The 25671-nt window shown below is 40.5% G+C and overlaps 1 protein-coding gene across 3 annotated transcripts in view; it reads left to right on the top strand.

Annotated features, from left to right (window-relative positions):
- The window catches only part of LOC129815185 (voltage-gated potassium channel subunit beta-2-like), a 175390-nt gene that overhangs the window by 9359 nt on the left and 140360 nt on the right, over positions 1-25671 (top strand). The window contains exon 1 of one of the 3 annotated variants that reach the window (XM_055868682.1): positions 2307-2717. The exons of 1 other annotated variant lie outside the window; for it this stretch is intronic. The gene's annotated coding sequence lies outside the window, so the exon portion shown is untranslated. Of the gene's footprint in view, positions 1-2306; positions 2718-25671 lie in introns of those variants that run through there. One more of the 3 variants, XM_055868680.1, reaches the window with a different exon arrangement.

Genomic DNA, 25671 nt, shown 5'->3' with positions numbered 1-25671 from the left:
AAACTTTGTGCAGCACGCGCCAGGCAATCTAGTTACAGTATGGAATTCACAACTAAGTGTTTGCCAGCTAGATAACTTATCTGTCTAAACTGTCTAAAATTAGCTAAATCCTCTAAAGTTGTGCATTTGGTTTGCTAATTTAGTAGCTAGTTACCTATATAGCAAAATGGTTAGCTTCTTGTAAAAAAAATCAAGCTACGTATGATAACAGCAGAGAATCCCCTCCTGATCAAGAGCCATGCTGTCTATTTGTTTTGTACGTGGAGAAAACTGTGAGTAGCATTTTGGATTTACTTGTATAACTTTATGAGCTGGGATCTCTGTCTTCATATAGTTTAGGTCAGAGACTATAAAACGTTCGCAATGCGCTTGTTAGCATTTAGTTAGCATTCTCTATGGGGTTTTGCATTTACTTGTTAGTATTGTTAACCTTCAGATTACAGAGGCTCAGTGGGGTTTGAAAATAGCACCCCTTGTGTTCAGTGCCGGTATTACCGAATATCCCAGTATGGCACAAGGTTGGTATGGAGGTAAAACAATCTGGATACCGCCCAAGCCAACTCAGGAGCAATCCTTTTAGGACAGCAGGCTCACTCACTCGCCATGATGCATCAGTCAGAGGCACTGATGAACAACTCAACCTTTTTTTTTCATTGATTTGCAAAGATGCAATCTAAATGTCCTCATCTACTGTACATAGCTAGAGTTTGACCGTTCCTTTTGTTTTTGGTTTCCTGTGGCATTACCATGTAATAATGAGTAAATTCATCTAGCTGTTCAATGGTAGCCTAATGTAAATGAATCTGACCATTCTAATCAGCCAATCTGTTCTAATATAATTGAACACATCAGGCCATACTAATGAACCTATTTCTACTGAGTAGGCCATGCTGAGATGAATCCCATTATACTGATGTATAGGCTATTATTATACAGACCATCATTAGGCCCTGGGGCTATATGTGAATCCAGATAAACTAATACGAGAGCATTTTGGTCTGGTTCCAGGTAATAAATCCAAGTCTCAGTTATGCGCCTTGCATTTCTGTGCTGTCCCTGGGTAGTGAGTGAGGGGTTAGTGTAATTGGTTGGGCTGTTCTGAAGTACCCAGCTGCTAGTGAGGAGGGCAAACACTTAAGCACCTGGCAGGAACAGGAGCCGCACCCAGCCCGCTCTCATGGCGCTGTCTGGCTCCGATTCAGAGTGGAGCATCCTAATACACTTCAGATACTCACTCTGGATACAGAGCAGCATATAGAACACCAGCACCTGGGAGCAATGGAGGTGGAGATGGGGGTTATGTAAGAGCAGCAGGAATGGAGGGAGCTGCAGTGGAGTAGCAGGAATATAGGTCAGTTTAGACCTTTTCTGAATCATGTCACTGAATCAAGCTAGATCTATTACACGTTTATCAATGTGTAATATGCAACTTGGCAGATATGAAGGAAAAGGGATTGTAGAAGAAGCCCAAGTTGCGTTCTCCTTGACCTATCTAGGGTTCCTCGAACTACCCAATGAAAATGCATGGATCTGTTCTAATTCAGCATGGCACAGTTCCTCTGGATGCATAGCTGTCTGAGTGACACCCTTCACTGCTGGGACATGTGAAAAGGGTGGAGTCGAGGTGGAGCTGCTGGAACAGAAGCTGGCGATGTCGTGACCGGGCTTTAGCTCGGAGAGAGAGGCCAAGGACAGTAGTGCGCAACAGTAGAGCCACATTAGTCCCCCGGGGTTCTGGGCTACACACACACTGAGGCACACTAACACAATCAGGGAAACTGAGCTGAAAACCACAGCCCCACAAACATACGCAGAGAAAATAAACAAAAAGTGGAAGAGTAAAGCAATGAATTAGATATTTTGCCAAGTTCCAAATGTAGGCTTACTGACCTGCTCTTATTCATTTTGAATGGCTTGTTTCGCTAGAATTGGAACTTGGACTGCTATTGAGCTTCATTGGCCAATGCTTTCCTATGGTCCAGATATTGTTTGTAAACAACTACATTTCCCAAGCACACATACGCTTGATCAGATTTGCCAGTCTTTGAACCCAATCCATGGCTTTTGTTTGTGTTTCAGTGATAAGCTACACAGCCTTGCCCTTCTGTCTGAGAAAATGGTTCCCTGCCATCAGAAGGCTGAAAAGGCACACGCTGCTATTGTCTCCATCCTCTCCAATCATCATTTAATTAATATTGGAGGAAGCTGTTTCCCACTTCCATCTCTTCTCCTCACCTTCTGTCTGTCTCTTGCGCTCTCCCTCTGTTCCTCCGCATGCTTACTCTAGCGCTGACAGTGCAAAGGGAGGTGTGTGTGTGGGAGGGAGGGAGTGCCTTTAATGCATCTGTTCTCATTGACTCACACTGACTCTCTAGGTTCACTCATCACACACACACATTCATTCTGTCTCTCTCTGCCTTTCTCTCTATCCCTCCCTCTCCTTGTCTCTTGTCTTTCTGTCTCATGCTCAGACAGACATGTCCATTCTTTCAGTCGCTCAGACACACAGCCACTGACACAGGAACACATACTAGAGGGGAAGGCATCCACCAGTCCTCTCATTCTTCCTCACTATTCACTCCTCTCGTCTCGCTGTGTTTTTCTTCTTGGAAGCTGGCTGTACCATCCCTACTCTGCTCTACCTCCATCCCAGCCCTGTTTCAGGAGGCTCAGATTGCTGCGTCAGGAATCGGCAGCAGCCAGCGCACTGAGCAGAGGTGGGTGTTAGACTAGACTAGATCATCATGGCTGAGGCTCCACTCTCCACCATCTCTCCCTCAATCTCTTCTCCCTCTCCTCTGAACGACTGTGTAGATGTGTGTGCTTGTAGCACAGAGCAGATAGCATACAATGCTGCAATATTCTGTCTTTGTTTATACCTCTCTCCTCACGGTCTCTGTGCTTCCTTCTATATCTGTCCATCCGCTGGTTTGTTGCTCTTGCTGCACTGAGAGGTGTCCGTGCATACCATATTACACTGGGTGTATTTCTGCTGTCTCCCCCGTCTCTCTGTCTGCGTCTGTCATGTTTTATGCATGTCCTGTTCTCTTAAATTAATCCCAGGGACTGGCCATGGTGTCAGATTTATAGAGAACCACCTTAAAATAGCTTTGCAGTGAGGGTACACACACACACACAGTCTGTGGTGAGTTTTGAGCTGGAACCCTTACCTGCTCCTGTCAATGCTGTAGTGCCCATCTGTTGCAGACAATGTCGTCTTTATGCAACACACTCAGCTAGACATGTAAAGAAACTGTTTTTATAATGTTGAAGTGTTTGTGGCCCAAAGGTTACGACAGTTGGCTGTGGCAGGCTGGCTGTGTGTTTATTCAATGAAAGTGTGTGCGTGTGTGTGTGTGTGTGTGTACTCATGCTGAGGTTGTAGCAGCGGACAAGGATGCTGAGGATGCTTTTGAGCTCTGGGCTCTGGTCCAAGGCGGAGGCGAGCAGCACTAGGGGGAGGTGAGGAGAGGCAGGTTGCAGGGGTTTGGTGCAGTAAGTTGTTTCATGTAGCTAGCAGCAGCAGCGAAAGGAGAGCAAGGCAGATCTGTGTTGATACTGAATATCCTTTGGTGAGTTTTACTCTAGCCGAGACCTATATGACAAGATGTCAAAACAGTTATACTGTTAGTCTAGTCACTCTGGATAAGAGGTTCTGCTAAATGACACCAAAATTGTTTTATGACAAAGTCGTGAATGCTTTGTGTGCCTGTTGGGATGACGATAGACTATGCGAAGCATTTATCCTACATTAACACAACTGTAAAGATGTTTCTGTGCCCAATGTCCTTCATAAACGTTATGTTCTGCCCACCTGGAAAGGGCCTACTATAGGGCTTTGGTAAGGACCACTGGGTGTAATTACAAGTAAATGTTTAAGGCCTAATGTCTAATCTCTAGTTACAAGCACACAGTTTCAGAGACTGATGTAACTGTAGCGCAGCATCAGACGACAGGGGAATGACCAGACTGATACACAATACAGTAGTCATACAAAGGAGAGCTTCTTGGATTCTTCTGAGGGAGTCTTCCCTAAACAGAGCTCTTGAATCATCCTCAAGTCAAGATGTAGTGGCCAGTCTAGCTTCATAAGAGCTGTTAGAGACACACACACACACACACACACACACACACACACACACACACACACACACACACACACACACACACACACACACACACACACACACACAATTGTCATACTTGAGTAAAAGTATAGATACCTTAATAGCTCAAGTGGAAGTCACCCAATAAAATACTACTATTTGGTTGTAAATATACTTAAGTATCAATAGTACTTATATTAAGCAAAGCAGACGGCACCATTTTCTTGTTTTTTTAAATTTACGGATATCCAGTGGCACACTCCAACACTCAGACATCATTTACTAAAGATGCATTTGTGTTTAGTGAGTCTGCCGGGTCAGAGGCAGAAGGGATGACAACGTGTTCTCTTGTTAAGTCCGTGAATTTGACCATTTTCCTGTCTTGCTAAGCATTCAAAATGTAACAAGTACTTTTGGGAGTCAGGGAAAATGTATGGAGTACAAGGTGGTGCAGTGGTCTAAGACACTGCATCGCAGTGCTAGCTGTGTCACTAGAGATTCTGGGTTCGAGTCCAAGCTCTGTCACAGCCGGCCGCGCCCGGGAGACCAATGGGGCTGCGCACAATTGGCCCAGGGTTCCGGGTTAAGCGGGCATTGTGTCAAGAAGCAGTGTGGCCTGGTTGGGTTGTGTTTCGGAGAACACACGGCTCTCGACCTTCACCTCTCCCGAGTCCGTAAGGGAGTTGCAGCGATGGGACAAGACTGTAACTACCAATTGGGTACCACGAAATTGTGGAGAAAAAGGGGTAAAAAAAAAAAATATATATAAATAGTCAAGTACAATTACCCCAAAGTATTTTTACTTAAGTAGTTTACACCACAGCACACACACACACTGGTTGTGAGGACTTTTAGGCAACCAACAATTGATACCTATTTACCCTAACCCCTAAGCCTAATCTCGCCTTTTTACAAGTGAGGACAGGCAAATGTTTTCACTTCTCAACATTTTAGGTGGTTTACTATTCTTGTGAGGACTTCTGGTACTTACAAGTATAGTAAAATGTGTGAAAACACCACACACACACACACACACACACACACACACACACACACACACACACACACACACACACACACACACACACACACACACACACACACACACACACACAGTCTGAGAACCTGTATTTATCACACGTCCCTTCCTCTGCAGCAGTGTGACCTGATGCACAGTAGTCAGAAAGGCAACCCACTGTGTGAGTGTTTTATGTTCCTGTTAGGTGTAACATGCACCTAAAGTGAGTCACAGTATTCAGCAGAGCTGTAAACCTGGTTACTGTTACACAGCAAACTCAATGCAACTAAATGACCTCCTTGCTCTGTCAGTGCTTGCTGCCTACAAGACAGCTCTGCCTTACCTCATATTGGTCACCCAAATTATAGATGGTTTGGTGAGTTGTCTTTCTCACCATGACCTGCACTTGACCTTTCTCCGTCCTCACTGAGGAATCCCCTAGCTAGCCTCAGATGGCCCCAGCTTGGTTCCAGCTCTGTTGGATCAGTGTGATTTGAGCACGGTGTTCTTCCAGATGGCGACAGACCGCATCACACTGGTTTGTCTCAGTCTGTGATGATGACGATGATACTGTTTTTGTGTCCCAGGCTGGCTCTGTGTTTTCTTCTAACTATGGATATGATATAGCCAGGCTTAGTTTGGGTTGATAAAGATATTGTTATGCTTGCTATGAATTGTACTGACTGAAAAGTGCCATGATACTAGCCCTATTGATTCCGTTGCCTCAACGTTTCTCCAGAATGTTCCTTCTAGTCGTGCTGGATTCGCTGTAGGGTTTGGTACCTGTCAGCGGCCTAGAGTACCCTTCTTGCAGTTTGTCATCATACTGCTGTGCCCGTGGACTCTATGTCTTCATAGACTACAGAAGCACCCTTGTGGCAGTGTCCCAGGCTCAGAAATGTATCCATACAGTGGCGGTGGATGCAGGAGGATGTGGTGGCTAATAAAAAAAACGTTATTGATTTTCTGTGATAAAGTGCTTAGTGTAGACGTAGCTGCTGGATGGGCTCAGCTACGCTCAATGTTTTTGGCACCTTGTACTGACTGGACTGGGACCTGACTGAAACAAGTCATTCACTGTAAGGCCAAATTAACCAAGAGCAATGTCAAATATTTCCCCCCTCAGTTCAGATGAGTTACTGAAGGAGAAGACAAACTGACCAGGATGTTACTCTTTGTACATGGCTGTTCCATCCCCTACCATTCAGAAACATACAGAGCTCACCAGAAACCGAAGAGTTCACACCTCCCAGGAGGCCTAGCTGTATCGCACTGCAGCAGAACAGGCCCTGCACACAGCAGTTATCATTTCTCCGCTTCCACTTATACTTTCACAAGTCACAGAAATAACATGGTCATTGTCAGAATTTCTCACCCAGCTTCTACACATATGATGACTAACCAGCAGCATACCACCCTGCATACCACTGCTGGCTTGCTTCTGAAGCTAAGCAGGGTTGGTCCTGGTCAATCCCTGGATGGGAGACCAGATGCTGCTGGAAGTGGTGTTGGAGGGCCAGTAGGAGGCACTCTTTCCTCTGGTCTAAAAAATATCCCAATGCCCCAGGGTAGTGATTGGGGACATTGCCCTGTGTAGGGTGCCGTCTTTCGGATGGGACGTTAAACGGGTGTCCTGACTCTCTGAGGTCATTAAAGATCCCATGGCACTTATCGTAAGAGTAGGGGTGTTAACCCTGGTGTCCTGGCTAAATTCCCAATCTGGCCCTCAAACCATCATGGTCACCTAATAATCCCCAGTTTACAATTGGCTCATTCATCCCCCTCCTCTCCCCTGTAACTACTCCCCAGGTCGTTGCTGCAAATGAGAACGTGTTCTCAGTCAACTTACCTGGTAAAATAAAATAAAATAACTTGTCTGTTCCAATGCACAAAGTGATGGAACAGTATAGAGCTAATATTTGAATACATCTACACAGTGATTTGTGAATTAGATTACTGACGTATCAAAGCCATGTGAATTCTGATTGTACGTCGTGGTACTACCTGGTGATTTACAATGCTAGGCAATATTTTATGTTTGACACTGAATAGTGCTGATCTAGTGCTGTGAGGTGTGACTTATGTGCCACATAGGTGGCCACATAGGTGAAAAACGACGCCACTTAAACAAATGCCCCAAAACACAGGGGAACTAAAATGTTCCGAAAATAACCAACATACACGATCAACCATGACTTACAGCGTGTACACATCAAACAATCCCGCACACCCAGCAGGCGGGCCGGCTGGGTAATAAAGCCCAACTAATAAACCTAATTACAAACAGGTGTAACTAATAAACAGACAAGGAGGGGGAGGAAAAAATCAGTGGCAGCTAGTAGGCCGGTGACGACGACCGCCGAGCGCCACCCGAACAGGAAGGGGAGCCACCTTCGGTAGGAGTCGTGACACTATGCTGGAGAATGACATTCATATCCATAATTAGGCCTATGCATTTCTATACTGGAGAATGACATTCATATCCATAATTAGGCCTATGCATTTCTATACTGGAGAATGACATTCATATCCATAATTAATGCCTATGCATTTCTGTGTAGTACAGATCAGAGACTAAGGCTGTCCCCGACTAAAACAAATTTTGGTTAACCGAAAGTCGTCTGTTCTTTCGACCAATCAATTGGTCTACATTTTAAAATGTGTATTTTCCAATAATAGACACACCCTATATATGCATTGAACTTGTCTGATACTTTAATAAGCACACTGCTTGTTGAAATAAGACACAAATGACTCAAGAGGGAGCCATAGATCACGATAACCAGAAGAAAAAAACTTAACCTGACCCAACTATTCTCCTCCCGCTTCTACTGGCTTTCGCAGATTCTGCCTGCCGTTACTCTCCTAAAGTTGCCGGTAATAGGCTGCATGAGGAGTCGGCAACCTTTCTCATGTGGAATGCCAATTTATCTTACCATTTCTACCGATCTGCATGCCAGTTATGGTTTTCAAATGCATTTTCGTGGAACAGTTGCATTTCATTGATAATAACATCTTCACATCTCAAAATCAAGTAGCCACCCTTTGCCTTGATGATAGCTTTGAACACTCTTGTCATTCTCTCAACCAGCTTCATGAGGTAGTCACCTGGAATGCATTTCAATTAACAGGTGTGCCTTGTTAATTTGTGTAATTTCTTTCCTTCTTATTGCGTTTGAGCCAAACAGTTGTGTTGTGACAAGGTAGGGGTGATATACAGAAGATAGCCTTATTTGGTAAAATACCAAAGTCCATATTATGTCAAGAACAGCTCAAATAAGCCACGAGAACTTTTAAAGTTTCATGAGAACCGCCACAGGAAAGGAAGACAGAGTTACCTCTGCTGCAGTGGATAAGTTAATTAGAGTTAACTGCACCTTAGATTGTAGCCCAAGTAAATGCTTCACAGAGTTGAAGTAACAGACACATCCAAACATCAACTGTTAAGAGGATACTGCGTGAATCAAGCCTTCATGGTCAAATTTCTGCAAAGAAACCACTACTAAAGGACACCAATAAGAAGATAAATGTTTGGGCCAAGAAACATAAGCAATGGAAATTAGACTGGTGGAAATCTGTTCATTGGTCTGATGAGTCCAAATTTGAGATTTTTGGTTTCAACCGCCGTGTCTTCGTGAGATGCAGAGTAGGTGAAAGAATGATCTCTGCTTGTGTGGTTCCCACCATGAAGCATGGAGGAGGAGGTGGGATGATGTGGGGGTGCTTTGCTGGTGACACTGTCGGGGATTTATTTTGAATTCAAGGCACACTTAACCAGCATGGCTACCACAGCATTCTGCAGCGATACGCCATCCCATCTGTTTTGCGCTTAGTGTGACTCATTTGTTTTTCAACAAGACAATGACCCAAAACACACCTTCAGGCTGTGTAAGGGCTATTTGACCAAGAAGGAGAGTGATGGAGTGCTGCATCAGATGACCTGGCCTCCAAAATCACCCGACCTCAACCCAATTGAGATGGTTTGGGATGAGTTGGACCGCAGTGAGGGAAAAGCAGCTAACAAGTGCTCAGCATATGTGGGAACTCCTTCAAGACTGTTGGAAAATCATTCCTTATGAAGCTGGTTGATTGCATGCCAAGAGTGTGCAAAGCTGTCATCAAGGAGTAAATGTCAATTTACTCAGGCTTTTCATTGCATGACTTTCTTGCTGAGTAAAGCTGTAGCTTACTGCTCTGCAGCTGGTCTCTGACCAATCAAGACAAAGCTGTGTGACAGAACTCACCAATTGGCTGGGCCTGCTGCATATGTGTTCTGTTGCAGTGTGTGTGTGTGTGTGTGTGTGTGTGTGTGTGTGTGTGTGTGTGTGTGTGTGTGTGTGTGTGTGTGTGTGTGTGTGTGTGTGTGTGTGTGTGTGTGTGTGTGTGTGTGATTTGTGACCCACCTCGGCTCTGTGCTGTCTCATGGTGTTGGACTGCCAGCCAGGTCCGGGGAGGAGAGGGAGGGCCTGGGAGAGGGATAGAGGACACATTGAAAGTGCAGCCCCATAGCACTGGTTGGAAGACTAAGGCTGCTGACTCTGAGACATGTGAAATGCAGCCTGACAGCACAGAGGATGGTTAACTGATGCTCACAATCATAGTCATACACACTGATGGATACACATATTTCCTGTATACAGTACAGATGTTACATTGACACTGATGCACCTCAACTCTCTTTGTCCAGCGTTGGGGGAAATTCTGACATAGTACATTGAAATAAAGTGACATTTTCTATTGTAAATGTGTGAGGTCTGCTCATATTACAGCACTGTCACACTACCCTACACTGTTTCATTATAGACTTACTAACACACTGTCACACTACCCTACACTGTTTCATTATAGACTTACTAACACACTGTCACACTACCCTACACTGTTTCATTATAGACTTACTAACACACTGTCACACTACCCTACACTGTTTCAATATAGACTTACTAACACACTGTCACTACCCTACACTGTTTCATTATAGACTTACTAACACACTGTCACTACCCTACACTGTTTCATTATAGACTTACTAACACACTGTCACACTACCCTACACTGTTTCATTGTAGACTTACTAACACACTGTCACACTACCCTACACTGTTTCATTATAGACTTACTAACACACTGTCACACTACCCTACACTGTTTCATTGTAGACTTATTACTAACTCACTGTCACACTACCCTACACTGTTTCATTGTAGACTTATTACTAACACACTGTCACTACCCTACACTGTTTCATTATAGACTTACTAACACACTGTCACTACCCTACACTGTTTCATTATAGACTTATTACTAACACACTGTCACACTACCCTACACTGTTTCATTATAGACTTACTGACACACTGTCACACTACCCTACACTGTTTCATTAAAGACTTATTACTAACACACTGTCACACTACCCTACACTGTTTCATTATAGACTTACTAACACACTGTCACACTACCCTACACTGTTTCATTATAGACTTACTAACACACTGTCACACTACCCTACACTGTTTCATTGTAGACTTATTACTAACACACTGTCACACTACCCTACACTGTTTCATTGTAGACTTATTACTAACACACTGTCACTACCCTACGCTGTTTCATTATAGACTTACTAACACACTGTCACTACCCTACACTGTTTCATTATAGACTTAGTAACACACTGTCACACTATCCTACACTGTTTCATTATAGACTTACTAACACACTGTCACACTACCCTACACTGTTTCATTATAGACTTACTAACACACTGTCACACTAGCCTACACTGTTTCATTATAGACTTACTAACACACTGTCACACTACCCTACACTGTTTCATTGTAGACTTATTACTAACACACTGTCACACTACCCTACACTGTTTCATTGTAGACTTATTACTAACACACTGTCACTACCCTACACTGTTTCATTATAGACTTACTAACACACTGTCACACTACCCTACACTGTTTCATTATAGACTTACTAACACACTGTCACACTACCCTACACTGTTTCAATATAGACTTACTGACACACTGTCACACTACCCTACACTGTTTCATTATAGACTTACTGACACACTGTCACACTACCCTACACTGTTTCATTATAGACTTACTGACACTGTCACTACCCTACACTGTTTCATTATAGACTTACTAACACACTGTCACACTACCCTACACTGTTTCATTGTAGACTTATTACTAACACACTGTCACTACCCTACGCTGTTTCATTATAGACTTACTAACACACTGTCACTACCCTACACTGTTTCATTATAGACTTATTACTAACACACTGTCACACTACCCTACACTGTTTCATTATAGACTTACTAACACACTGTCACTACCCTACACTGTTTCATTATAGACTTACTAACACACTGTCACTACCCTACACTGTTTCATTATAGACTTACTGACACACTGTCACACTACCCTACACTGTTTCAATGTAGACTTACTAACACACTGTCACTACCCTACACTGTTTCATTATAGACTTACTAACACACTGTCACACTACCCTACACTGTTTCATTATAGACTTACTAACACACTGTCACTACCCTACACTGTTTCATTATAGACTTATTACTAACACACTGTCACACTATCCTACACTGTTTCATTATAGACTTACTGACACTGTCACTACCCTACACTGTTTCATTATAGACTTATTACTAACACACTGTCACACTATCCTACACTGTTTCATTATAGACTTACTGACACTGTCACTACCCTACACTGTTTCATTATAGACTTACTGACACACTGTCACACTACCCTACACTGTTTCATTATAGACTTACTAACACACTGTCACACTACCCTACACTGTTTCATTAAAGACTTATTACTAACACACTGTCACACTACCCTACACTGTTTCATTATAGACTTACTAACACACTGTCACACTACCCTACACTGTTTCATTGTAGACTTATTACTAACACACTGTCACACTACCCTACACTGTTTCATTGTAGACTTATTACTAACACACTGTCACACTACCCTACACTGTTTCATTGTAGACTTATTACTAACACACTGTCACTACCCTACGCTGTTTCATTATAGACTTACTAACACACTGTCACTACCCTACACTGTTTCATTATAGACTTATTACTAACACACTGTCACACTACCCTACACTGTTTCATTATAGACTTACTAACACACTGTCACACTACCCTACACTGTTTCATTATAGACTTACTAACACACTGTCACACTACCCTACACTGTTTCAATGTAGACTTACTAACACACTGTCACTACCCTACACTGTTTCATTATAGACTTACTGACACACTGTCACACTACCCTACACTGTTTCAATGTAGACTTACTAACACACTGTCACTACCCTACACTGTTTCATTATAGACTTACTAACACACTGTCACACTACCCTACACTGTTTCATTATAGACTTACTAACACACTGTCACACTACCCTACACTGTTTCATTATAGACTTAGTAACACACTGTCACACTATCCTACACTGTTTCATTATAGACTTACTAACACACTGTCACACTACCCTACACTGTTTCATTATAGACTTACTAACACACTGTCACACTACCCTACACTGTTTCAATGTAGACTTACTAACACACTGTCACTACCCTACACTGTTTCATTATAGACTTACTAACACACTGTCACACTACCCTACACTGTTTCAATGTAGACTTACTAACACACTGTCACTACCCTACACTGTTTCATTATAGACTTACTAACACACTGTCACACTACCCTACACTGTTTCATTATAGACTTATTACTAACACACTGTCACACTACCCTACACTGTTTCATTAAAGACTTATTACTAACACACTGTCACACTACCCTACACTGTTTCATTATAGACTTACTAACACACTGTCACACTACCCTACACTGTTTCATTATAGACTTACTAACACACTGTCACTACCCTACACTGTTTCATTATAGACTTATTACTAACACACTGTCACACTACCCTACACTGTTTCATTATAGACTTACTGACACACTGTCACACTACCCTACACTGTTTCATTATAGACTTACTGACACTGTCACTACCCTACACTGTTTCATTATAGACTTACTAACACACTGTCACACTACCCTACACTGTTTCATTATAGACTTACTAACACACTGTCACACTACCCTACACTGTTTCATTAAAGACTTATTACTAACACACTGTCACACTACCCTACACTGTTTCATTAAAGACTTATTACTAACACACTGTCACACTACCCTACACTGTTTCATTATAGACTTACTAACACACTGTCACACTACCCTACACTGTTTCATTGTAGACTTATTACTAACACACTGTCACTACCCTACGCTGTTTCATTGTAGACTTATTACTAACACACTGTCACTACCCTACGCTGTTTCATTGTAGACTTATTACTAACACACTGTCACTACCCTACGCTGTTTCATTATAGACTTACTAACACACTGTCACTACCCTACACTGTTTCATTATAGACTTATTACTAACACACTGTCACACTACCCTACACTGTTTCATTATAGACTTACTGACACACTGTCACTACCCTACACTGTTTCATTGTAGACTTACTAACACACTGTCACACTACCCTACACTGTTTCATTATAGACTTACTAACACACTGTCACACTACCCTACACTGTTTCAATGTAGACTTACTAACACACTGTCACTACCCTACACTGTTTCATTATAGACTTACTGACACACTGTCACACTACCCTACACTGTTTCAATGTAGACTTACTAACACACTGTCACTACCCTACACTGTTTCATTATAGACTTACTAACACACTGTCACACTACCCTACACTGTTTCATTATAGACTTACTAACACACTGTCACACTACCCTACACTGTTTCATTATAGACTTACTAACACACTGTCACACTACCCTACACTGTTTCAATGTAGACTTACTAACACACTGTCACTACCCTACACTGTTTCATTATAGACTTACTAACACACTGTCACACTACCCTACACTGTTTCATTATAGACTTACTAACACACTGTCACTACCCTACACTGTTTCATTATAGACTTATTACTAACACACTGTCACACTACCCTACACTGTTTCATTATAGACTTACTGACACACTGTCACACTACCCTACACTGTTTCATTATAGACTTACTGACACTGTCACTACCCTACACTGTTTCATTATAGACTTACTAACACACTGTCACACTACCCTACACTGTTTCATTAAAGACTTATTACTAACACACTGTCACACTACCCTACACTGTTTCATTATAGACTTACTAACACACTGTCACACTACCCTACACTGTTTCATTGTAGACTTATTACTAACACACTGTCACACTACCCTACACTGTTTCATTATAGACTTACTAACACACTGTCACTACCCTACACTGTTTCATTATAGACTTACTAACACACTGTCACACTACCCTACACTGTTTCATTATAGACTTACTAACACACTGTCACTACCCTACACTGTTTCATTGTAGACTTATTACTAACACACTGTCACTACCCTACACTGTTTCATTATAGACTTACTAACACACTGTCACTACCCTACACTGTTTCATTATAGACTTATTACTAACACACTGTCACACTACCCTACACTGTTTCATTATAGACTTACTGACACACTGTCACACTACCCTACACTGTTTCATTATAGACTTACTGACACTGTCACTACCCTACACTGTTTCATTATAGACTTACTAACACACTGTCACACTACCCTACACTGTTTCATTATAGACTTACTAACACACTGTCACACTACCCTACACTGTTTCATTAAAGACTTATTACTAACACACTGTCACACTACCCTACACTGTTTCATTAAAGACTTATTACTAACACACTGTCACACTACCCTACACTGTTTCATTATAGACTTACTAACACACTGTCACACTACCCTACACTGTTTCATTGTAGACTTATTACTAACACACTGTCACTACCCTACGCTGTTTCATTGTAGACTTATTACTAACACACTGTCACTACCCTACGCTGTTTCATTGTAGACTTATTACTAACACACTGTCACTACCCTACGCTGTTTCATTATAGACTTACTAACACACTGTCACTACCCTACACTGTTTCATTATAGACTTATTACTAACACACTGTCACACTACCCTACACTGTTTCATTATAGACTTACTGACACACTGTCACTACCCTACACTGTTTCATTATAGACTTACTAACACACTGTCACACTACCCTACACTGTTTCATTATAGACTTACTAACACACTGTCACACTACCCTACACTGTTTCAATGTAGACTTACTAACACACTGTCACTACCCTACACTGTTTCATTATAGACTTACTGACACACTGTCACACTACCCTACACTGTTTCAATGTAGACTTACTAACACACTGTCACTACCCTACACTGTTTCATTATAGACTTACTAACACACTGTCACACTACCCTACACTGTTTCATTATAGACTTACTAACACACTGTCACACTACCCTACACTGTTTCATTATAGACTTACTAACACACTGTCACACTACCCTACACTGTTTCAATGTAGACTTACTAACACACTGTCACTACCCTACACTGTTTCATTATAGACTTACTAACACACTGTCACACTACCCTACACTGTTTCATTATAGACTTACTAACACACTGTCACTACCCTACACTGTTTCATTATAGACTTATTACTAACACACTGTCACACTACCCTACACTGTTTCATTATAGACTTACTGACACACTGTCACACTACCCTACACTGTTTCATTATAGACTTACTGACACTGTCACTACCCTACACTGTTTCATTATAGACTTACTAACACACTGTCACACTACCCTACACTGTTTCATTAAAGACTTATTACTAACACACTGTCACACTACCCTACACTGTTTCATTATAGACTTACTAACACACTGTCACACTACCCTACACTGTTTCATTGTAGACTTATTACTAACACACTGTCACACTACCCTACACTGTTTCATTATAGACTTACTAACACACTGTCACTACCCTACACTGTTTCATTATAGACTTACTAACACACTGTCACACTACCCTACACTGTTTCATTATAGACTTACTAACACACTGTCACTACCCTACACTGTTTCATTGTAGACTTATTACTAACACACTGTCACAGTACCCTACACTGTTTCATTGTAGACTTATTACTAACACACTGTCACTACCCTACACTGTTTCATTATAGACTTACTAACACACTGTCACTACCCTACACTGTTTCATTATAGACTTATTACTAACACACTGTCACACTACCCTACACTGTTTCATTATAGACTTACTGACACACTGTCACACTACCCTACACTGTTTCATTATAGACTTACTGACACTGTCACTACCCTACACTGTTTCATTATAGACTTACTAACACACTGTCACACTACCCTACACTGTTTCATTATAGACTTACTAACACACTGTCACACTACCCTACACTGTTTCATTAAAGACTTATTACTAACACACTGTCACACTACCCTACACTGTTTCATTATAGACTTACTAACACACTGTCACACTACCCTACACTGTTTCATTGTAGACTTATTACTAACACACTGTCACACTACCCTACACTGTTTCATTGTAGACTTATTACTAACACACTGTCACTACCCTACGCTGTTTCATTATAGACTTACTAACACACTGTCACTACCCTACACTGTTTCATTATAGACTTATTACTAACACACTGTCACACTACCCTACACTGTTTCATTATAGACTTACTAACACACTGTCACTACCCTACACTGTTTCATTATAGACTTAGTAACACACTGTCACACTATCCTACACTGTTTCATTGTAGACTTACTAACACACTGTCACACTACCCTACACTGTTTCATTATAGACTTACTAACACACTGTCACACTACCCTACACTGTTTCAATGTAGACTTACTAACACACTGTCACTACCCTACACTGTTTCATTATAGACTTACTGACACACTGTCACACTACCCTACACTGTTTCAATGTAGACTTACTAACACACTGTCACTACCCTACACTGTTTCATTATAGACTTACTTACACACTGTCACACTACCCTACACTGTTTCATTATAGACTTATTACTAACACACTGTCACACTACCCTACACTGTTTCATTAAAGACTTATTACTAACACACTGTCACACTACCCTACACTGTTTCATTATAGACTTACTAACACACTGTCACACTACCCTACACTGTTTCATTATAGACTTACTAACACACTGTCACACTACCCTACACTGTTTCATTGTAGACTTATTACTAACACACTGTCACACTACCCTACACTGTTTCGTTGTAGACTTATTACTAACACACTGTCACTACCCTACACTGTTTCATTATAGACTTACTAACACACTGTCACTACCCTACACTGTTTCATTATAGACTTACTAACACACTGTCACACTACCCTACACTGTTTCATTATAGACTTACTAACACACTGTCACACTACCCTACACTGTTTAAATGTAGACTTACTAACACACTGTCACTACCCTACACTGTTTCATTATAGACTTACTGACACACTGTCACACTACCCTACACTGTTTTAATGTAGACTTACTAACACACTGTCACTACCCTACACTGTTTCATTATAGACTTACTAACACACTGTCACACTACCCTACACTGTTTCATTATAGACTTATTACTAACACACTGTCACACTACCCTACACTGTTTCATTAAAGACTTATTACTAACACACTGTCACACTACCCTACACTGTTTCATTATAGACTTACTAACACACTGTCACACTAGCCTACACTGTTTCATTATAGACTTACTAACACACTGTCACACTACCCTACACTGTTTCATTGTAGACTTATTACTAACACACTGTCACACTACCCTACACTGTTTCATTGTAGACTTATTACTAACACACTGTCACTACCCTACACTGTTTCATTATAGACTTACTAACACACTGTCACTACCCTACACTGTTTCATTATAGACTTATTACTAACACACTGTCACACTACCCTACACTGTTTCATTATAGACTTACTGACACACTGTCACACTACCCTACACTGTTTCATTATAGACTTATTACTAACACACTGTCACACTACCCTACACTGTTTCATTATAGACTTACTGACACTGTCACTACCCTACACTGTTTCATTATAGACTTACTAACACACTGTCACACTACCCTACACTGTTTCATTATAGACTTACTAACACACTGTCACACTACCCTACACTGTTTCATTAAAGACTTATAACTAACACACTGTCACACTACCCTACACTGTTTCATTATAGACTTACTAACACACTGTCACACTACCCTACACTGTTTCATTATAGACTTACTAACACACTGTCACACTACCCTACACTGTTTCATTGTAGACTTATTACTAACACACTGTCACTACCCTACGCTGTTTCATTGTAGACTTATTACTAACACACTGTCACTACCCTACGCTGTTTCATTGTAGACTTATTACTAACACACTGTCACTACCCTACGCTGTTTCATTATAGACTTACTAACACACTGTCACTACCCTACACTGTTTCATTATAGACTTATTACTAACACACTGTCACACTACCCTACACTGTTTCATTATAGACTTACTGACACACTGTCACTACCCTACACTGTTTCATTATAGACTTACTAACACACTGTCACACTACCCTACACTGTTTCATTATAGACTTACTAACACACTGTCACACTACCCTACACTGTTTCAATGTAGACTTACTAACACACTGTCACTACCCTACACTGTTTCATTATAGACTTACTGACACACTGTCACACTACCCTACACTGTTTCAATGTAGACTTACTAACACACTGTCACTACCCTACACTGTTTCATTATAGACTTACTAACACACTGTCACACTACCCTACACTGTTTCATTATAGACTTACTAACACACTGTCACACTACCCTACACTGTTTCATTATAGACTTACTAACACACTGTCACACTACCCTACACTGTTTCAATGTAGACTTACTAACACACTGTCACTACCCTACACTGTTTCATTATAGACTTACTAACACACTGTCACACTACCCTACACTGTTTCATTATAGACTTACTAACACACTGTCACTACCCTACACTGTTTCATTATAGACTTATTACTAACACACTGTCACACTACCCTACACTGTTTCATTATAGACTTACTGACACACTGTCACACTACCCTACACTGTTTCATTATAGACTTACTGACACTGTCACTACCCTACACTGTTTCATTATAGACTTACTAACACACTGTCACACTACCCTACACTGTTTCATTGTAGACTTATTACTAACACACTGTCACACTACCCTACACTGTTTCATTGTAGACTTATTACTAACACACTGTCACTACCCTACGCTGTTTCATTATAGACTTACTAACACACTGTCACTACCCTACACTGTTTCATTATAGACTTATTACTAACACACTGTCACACTACCCTACACTGTTTCATTATAGACTTACTAACACACTGTCACTACCCTACACTGTTTCATTATAGACTTAGTAACACACTGTCACACTATCCTACACTGTTTCATTGTAGACTTACTAACACACTGTCACACTACCCTACACTGTTTCATTATAGACTTACTAACACACTGTCACACTACCCTACACTGTTTCAATGTAGACTTACTAACACACTGTCACTACCCTACACTGTTTCATTATAGACTTACTGACACACTGTCACACTACCCTACACTGTTTCAATGTAGACTTACTAACACACTGTCACACTACCCTACACTGTTTCATTATAGACTTATTACTAACACACTGTCACACTACCCTACACTGTTTCATTGTAGACTTATTACTAACACACTGTCACACTACCCTACACTGTTTCATTGTAGACTTATTACTAACACACTGTCACTACCCTACGCTGTTTCATTATAGACTTACTAACACACTGTCACTACCCTACACTGTTTCATTATAGACTTATTACTAACACACTGTCACACTACCCTACACTGTTTCATTATAGACTTACTAACACACTGTCACTACCCTACACTGTTTCATTATAGACTTACTAACACACTGTCACACTACCCTACACTGTTTCATTAAAGACTTATTACTAACACACTGTCACACTACCCTACAATGTTTCATTATAGACTTACTAACACACTGTCACACTACCCTACACTGTTTCAATGTAGACTTACTAACACACTGTCACTACCCTACACTGTTTCATTATAGACTTACTGACACACTGTCACACTACCCTACACTGTTTCAATGTAGACTTACTAACACACTGTCACTACCCTACACTGTTTCATTATAGACTTACTAACACACTGTCACACTACCCTACACTGTTTCATTATAGACTTACTAACACACTGTCACACTACCCTACACTGTTTCATTATAGACTTAGTAACACACTGTCACACTATCCTACACTGTTTCATTATAGACTTACTAACACACTGTCACACTACCCTACACTGTTTCATTATAGACTTACTAACACACTGTCACACTACCCTACACTGTTTCAATGTAGACTTACTAACACACTGTCACTACCCTACACTGTTTCATTATAGACTTACTAACACACTGTCACACTACCCTACACTGTTTCAATGTAGACTTACTAACACACTGTCACTACCCTACACTGTTTCATTATAGACTTACTAACACACTGTCACACTACCCTACACTGTTTCATTATAGACTTATTACTAACACACTGTCACACTACCCTACACTGTTTCATTAAAGACTTATTACTAACACACTGTCACACTACCCTACACTGTTTCATTATAGACTTACTAACACACTGTCACACTAGCCTACACTTTTTCATTATAGACTTACTAACACACTGTCACACTACCCTACACTGTTTCATTGTAGACTTATTACTAACACACTGTCACACTACCCTACACTGTTTCATTGTAGACTTATTACTAACACACTGTCACTACCCTATACTGTTTCATTATAGACTTACTAACACACTGTCACTACCCTACACTGTTTCATTATAGACTTATTACTAACACACTGTCACACTACCCTACACTGTTTCATTATAGACTTACTGACACACTGTCACACTACCCTACACTGTTTCATTATAGACTTACTGACACACTGTCACACTACCCTACACTGTTTCATTATAGACTTACTGACACTGTCACTACCCTACACTGTTTCATTATAGACTTACTAACACACTGTCACACTACCCTACACTGTTTCATTATAGACTTACTAACACACTGTCACACTACCCTACACTGTTTCATTAAAGACTTATTACTAACACACTGTCACACTACCCTACACTGTTTCATTATAGACTTACTAACACACTGTCACACTACCCTACACTGTTTCATTATAGACTTACTAACACACTGTCACACTACCCTACACTGTTTCATTGTAGACTTATTACTAACACACTGTCACTACCCTACGCTGTTTCATTGTAGACTTATTACTAACACACTGTCACTACCCTACGCTGTTTCATTGTAGACTTATTACTAACACACTGTCACTACCCTACGCTGTTTCATTATAGACTTACTAACACACTGTCACTACCCTACACTGTTTCATTATAGACTTATTACTAACACACTGTCACACTACCCTACACTGTTTCATTATAGACTTACTGACACACTGTCACTACCCTACACTGTTTCATTATAGACTTACTAACACACTGTCACACTACCCTACACTGTTTCATTATAGACTTACTAACACACTGTCACACTACCCTACACTGTTTCAATGTAGACTTACTAACACACTGTCACTACCCTACACTGTTTCATTATAGACTTACTGACACACTGTCACACTACCCTACACTGTTTCAATGTAGACTTACTAACACACTGTCACTACCCTACACTGTTTCATTATAGACTTACTAACACACTGTCACACTACCCTACACTGTTTCATTATAGACTTACTAACACACTGTCACACTACCCTACACTGTTTCATTATAGACTTACTAACACACTGTCACACTACCCTACACTGTTTCAATGTAGACTTACTAACACACTGTCACTACCCTACACTGTTTCATTGTAGACTTATTACTAACACACTGTCACAGTACCCTACACTGTTTCATTGTAGACTTATTACTAACACACTGTCACTACCCTACACTGTTTCATTATAGACTTACTAACACACTGTCACTACCCTACACTGTTTCATTATAGACTTATTACTAACACACTGTCACACTACCCTACACTGTTTCATTATAGACTTACTGACACACTGTCACACTACCCTACACTGTTTCATTATAGACTTACTGACACTGTCACTACCCTACACTGTTTCATTATAGACTTACTAACACACTGTCACACTACCCTACACTGTTTCATTATAGACTTACTAACACACTGTCACACTACCCTACACTGTTTCATTTAAGACTTATTACTAACACACTGTCACACTACCCTACACTGTTTCATTATAGACTTACTAACACACTGTCACACTACCCTACACTGTTTCATTAAAGACTTATTACTAACACACTGTCACACTACCCTACACTGTTTCATTATAGACTTACTAACACACTGTCACACTACCCTACACTGTTTCATTGTAGACTTATTACTAACACACTGTCACACTACCCTACACTGTTTCATTATAGACTTACTAACACACTGTCACTACCCTACACTGTTTCATTGTAGACTTATTACTAACACACTGTCACAGTACCCTACACTGTTTCATTGTAGACTTATTACTAACACACTGTCACTACCCTACACTGTTTCATTATAGACTTACTAACACACTGTCACTACCCTACACTGTTTCATTATAGACTTATTACTAACACACTGTCACACTACCCTACACTGTTTCATTATAGACTTACTGACACACTGTCACACTACCCTACACTGTTTCATTATAGACTTACTGACACTGTCACTACCCTACACTGTTTCATTATAGACTTACTAACACACTGTCACACTACCCTACACTGTTTCATTATAGACTTACTAACACACTGTCACACTACCCTACACTGTTTCATTAAAGACTTATTACTAACACACTGTCACACTACCCTACACTGTTTCATTATAGACTTACTAACACACTGTCACACTACCCTACACTGTTTCATTGTAGACTTATTACTAACACACTGTCACACTACCCTACACTGTTTCATTGTAGACTTATTACTAACACACTGTCACTACCCTACGCTGTTTCATTATAGACTTACTAACACACTGTCACTACCCTACACTGTTTCATTATAGACTTATTACTAACACACTGTCACACTACCCTACACTGTTTCATTAAAGACTTATTACTAACACACTGTCACACTACCCTACACTGTTTCATTATAGACTTACTAACACACTGTCACACTACCCTACACTGTTTCATTATAGACTTACTAACACACTGTCACACTACCCTACACTGTTTCAATGTAGACTTACTAACACACTGTCACTACCCTACACTGTTTCATTATAGACTTACTGACACACTGTCACACTACCCTACACTGTTTCAATGTAGACTTACTAACACACTGTCACTACCCTACACTGTTTCATTATAGACTTACTAACACACTGTCACACTACCCTACACTGTTTCATTATAGACTTATTACTAACACACTGTCACACTACCCTACACTGTTTCATTAAAGACTTATTACTAACACACTGTCACACTACCCTACACTGTTTCATTATAGACTTACTAACACACTGTCACACTAGCCTACACTGTTTCATTATAGACTTACTAACACACTGTCACACTACCCTACACTGTTTCATTGTAGACTTATTACTAACACACTGTCACACTACCCTACACTGTTTAATTGTAGACTTACTAACACACTGTCACACTACCCTACACTGTTTCATTATAGACTTATTACTAACACACTGTCACTACCCTACACTGTTTCATTATAGACTTACTAACACACTGTCACACTACCCTACACTGTTTCATTGTAGACTTATTACTAACACACTGTCACACTACCCTACACTGTTTCATTATAGACTTACTGACACACTGTCACACTACCCTACACTGTTTCATTATAGACTTACTGACACACTGTCACACTACCCTACACTGTTTCATTATAGACTTACTGACACTGTCACTACCCTACACTGTTTCATTATAGACTTACTAACACACTGTCACACTACCCTACACTGTTTCATTATAGACTTACTAACACACTGTCACACTACCCTACACTGTTTCATTATAGACTTACTAACACACTGTCACTCCCCTACACTGTTTCATTGTAGACTTATTACTAACACACTGTCACAGTACCCTACACTGTTTCATTGTAGACTTATTACTAACACACTGTCACTATCCTACACTGTTTCATTATAGACTTACTAACACACTGTCACTACCCTACACTGTTTCATTATAGACTTATTACTAACACACTGTCACACTACCCTACACTGTTTCATTATAGACTTACTGACACACTGTCACACTACCCTACACTGTTTCATTATAGACTTACTGACACACTGTCACACTACCCTACACTGTTTCATTATAGACTTACTGACACTGTCACTACCCTACACTGTTTCATTATAGACTTACTAACACACTGTCACACTACCCTACACTGTTTCATTATAGACTTACTAACACACTGTCACACTACCCTACACTGTTTCATTATAGACTTACTAACACACTGTCACTCCCCTACACTGTTTCATTGTAGACTTATTACTAACACACTGTCACAGTACCCTACACTGTTTCATTGTAGACTTATTACTAACACACTGTCACTATCCTACACTGTTTCATTATAGACTTACTAACACACTGTCACTACCCTACACTGTTTCATTATAGACTTATTACTAACACACTGTCACACTACCCTACACTGTTTCATTATAGACTTACTGACACACTGTCACACTACCCTACACTGTTTCATTATAGACTTACTGACACTGTCACTACCCTACACTGTTTCATTATAGACTTACTAACACACTGTCACACTACCCTACACTGTTTCATTATAGACTTACTAACACACTGTCACACTACCCTACACTGTTTCATTAAAGACTTATTACTAACACACTGTCACACTACCCTACACTGTTTCATTATAGACTTACTAACACACTGTCACACTACCCTACACTGTTTCATTGTAGACTTATTACTAACACACTGTCACACTACCCTAC

The sequence above is a fragment of the Salvelinus fontinalis genome, chromosome 18 (genome assembly GCF_029448725.1).
Source record: "Salvelinus fontinalis isolate EN_2023a chromosome 18, ASM2944872v1, whole genome shotgun sequence".
NCBI classification, from domain to species: domain Eukaryota; kingdom Metazoa; phylum Chordata; class Actinopteri; order Salmoniformes; family Salmonidae; genus Salvelinus; species Salvelinus fontinalis.
This window is presented reverse-complemented; position numbering and strand designations above follow the sequence as displayed.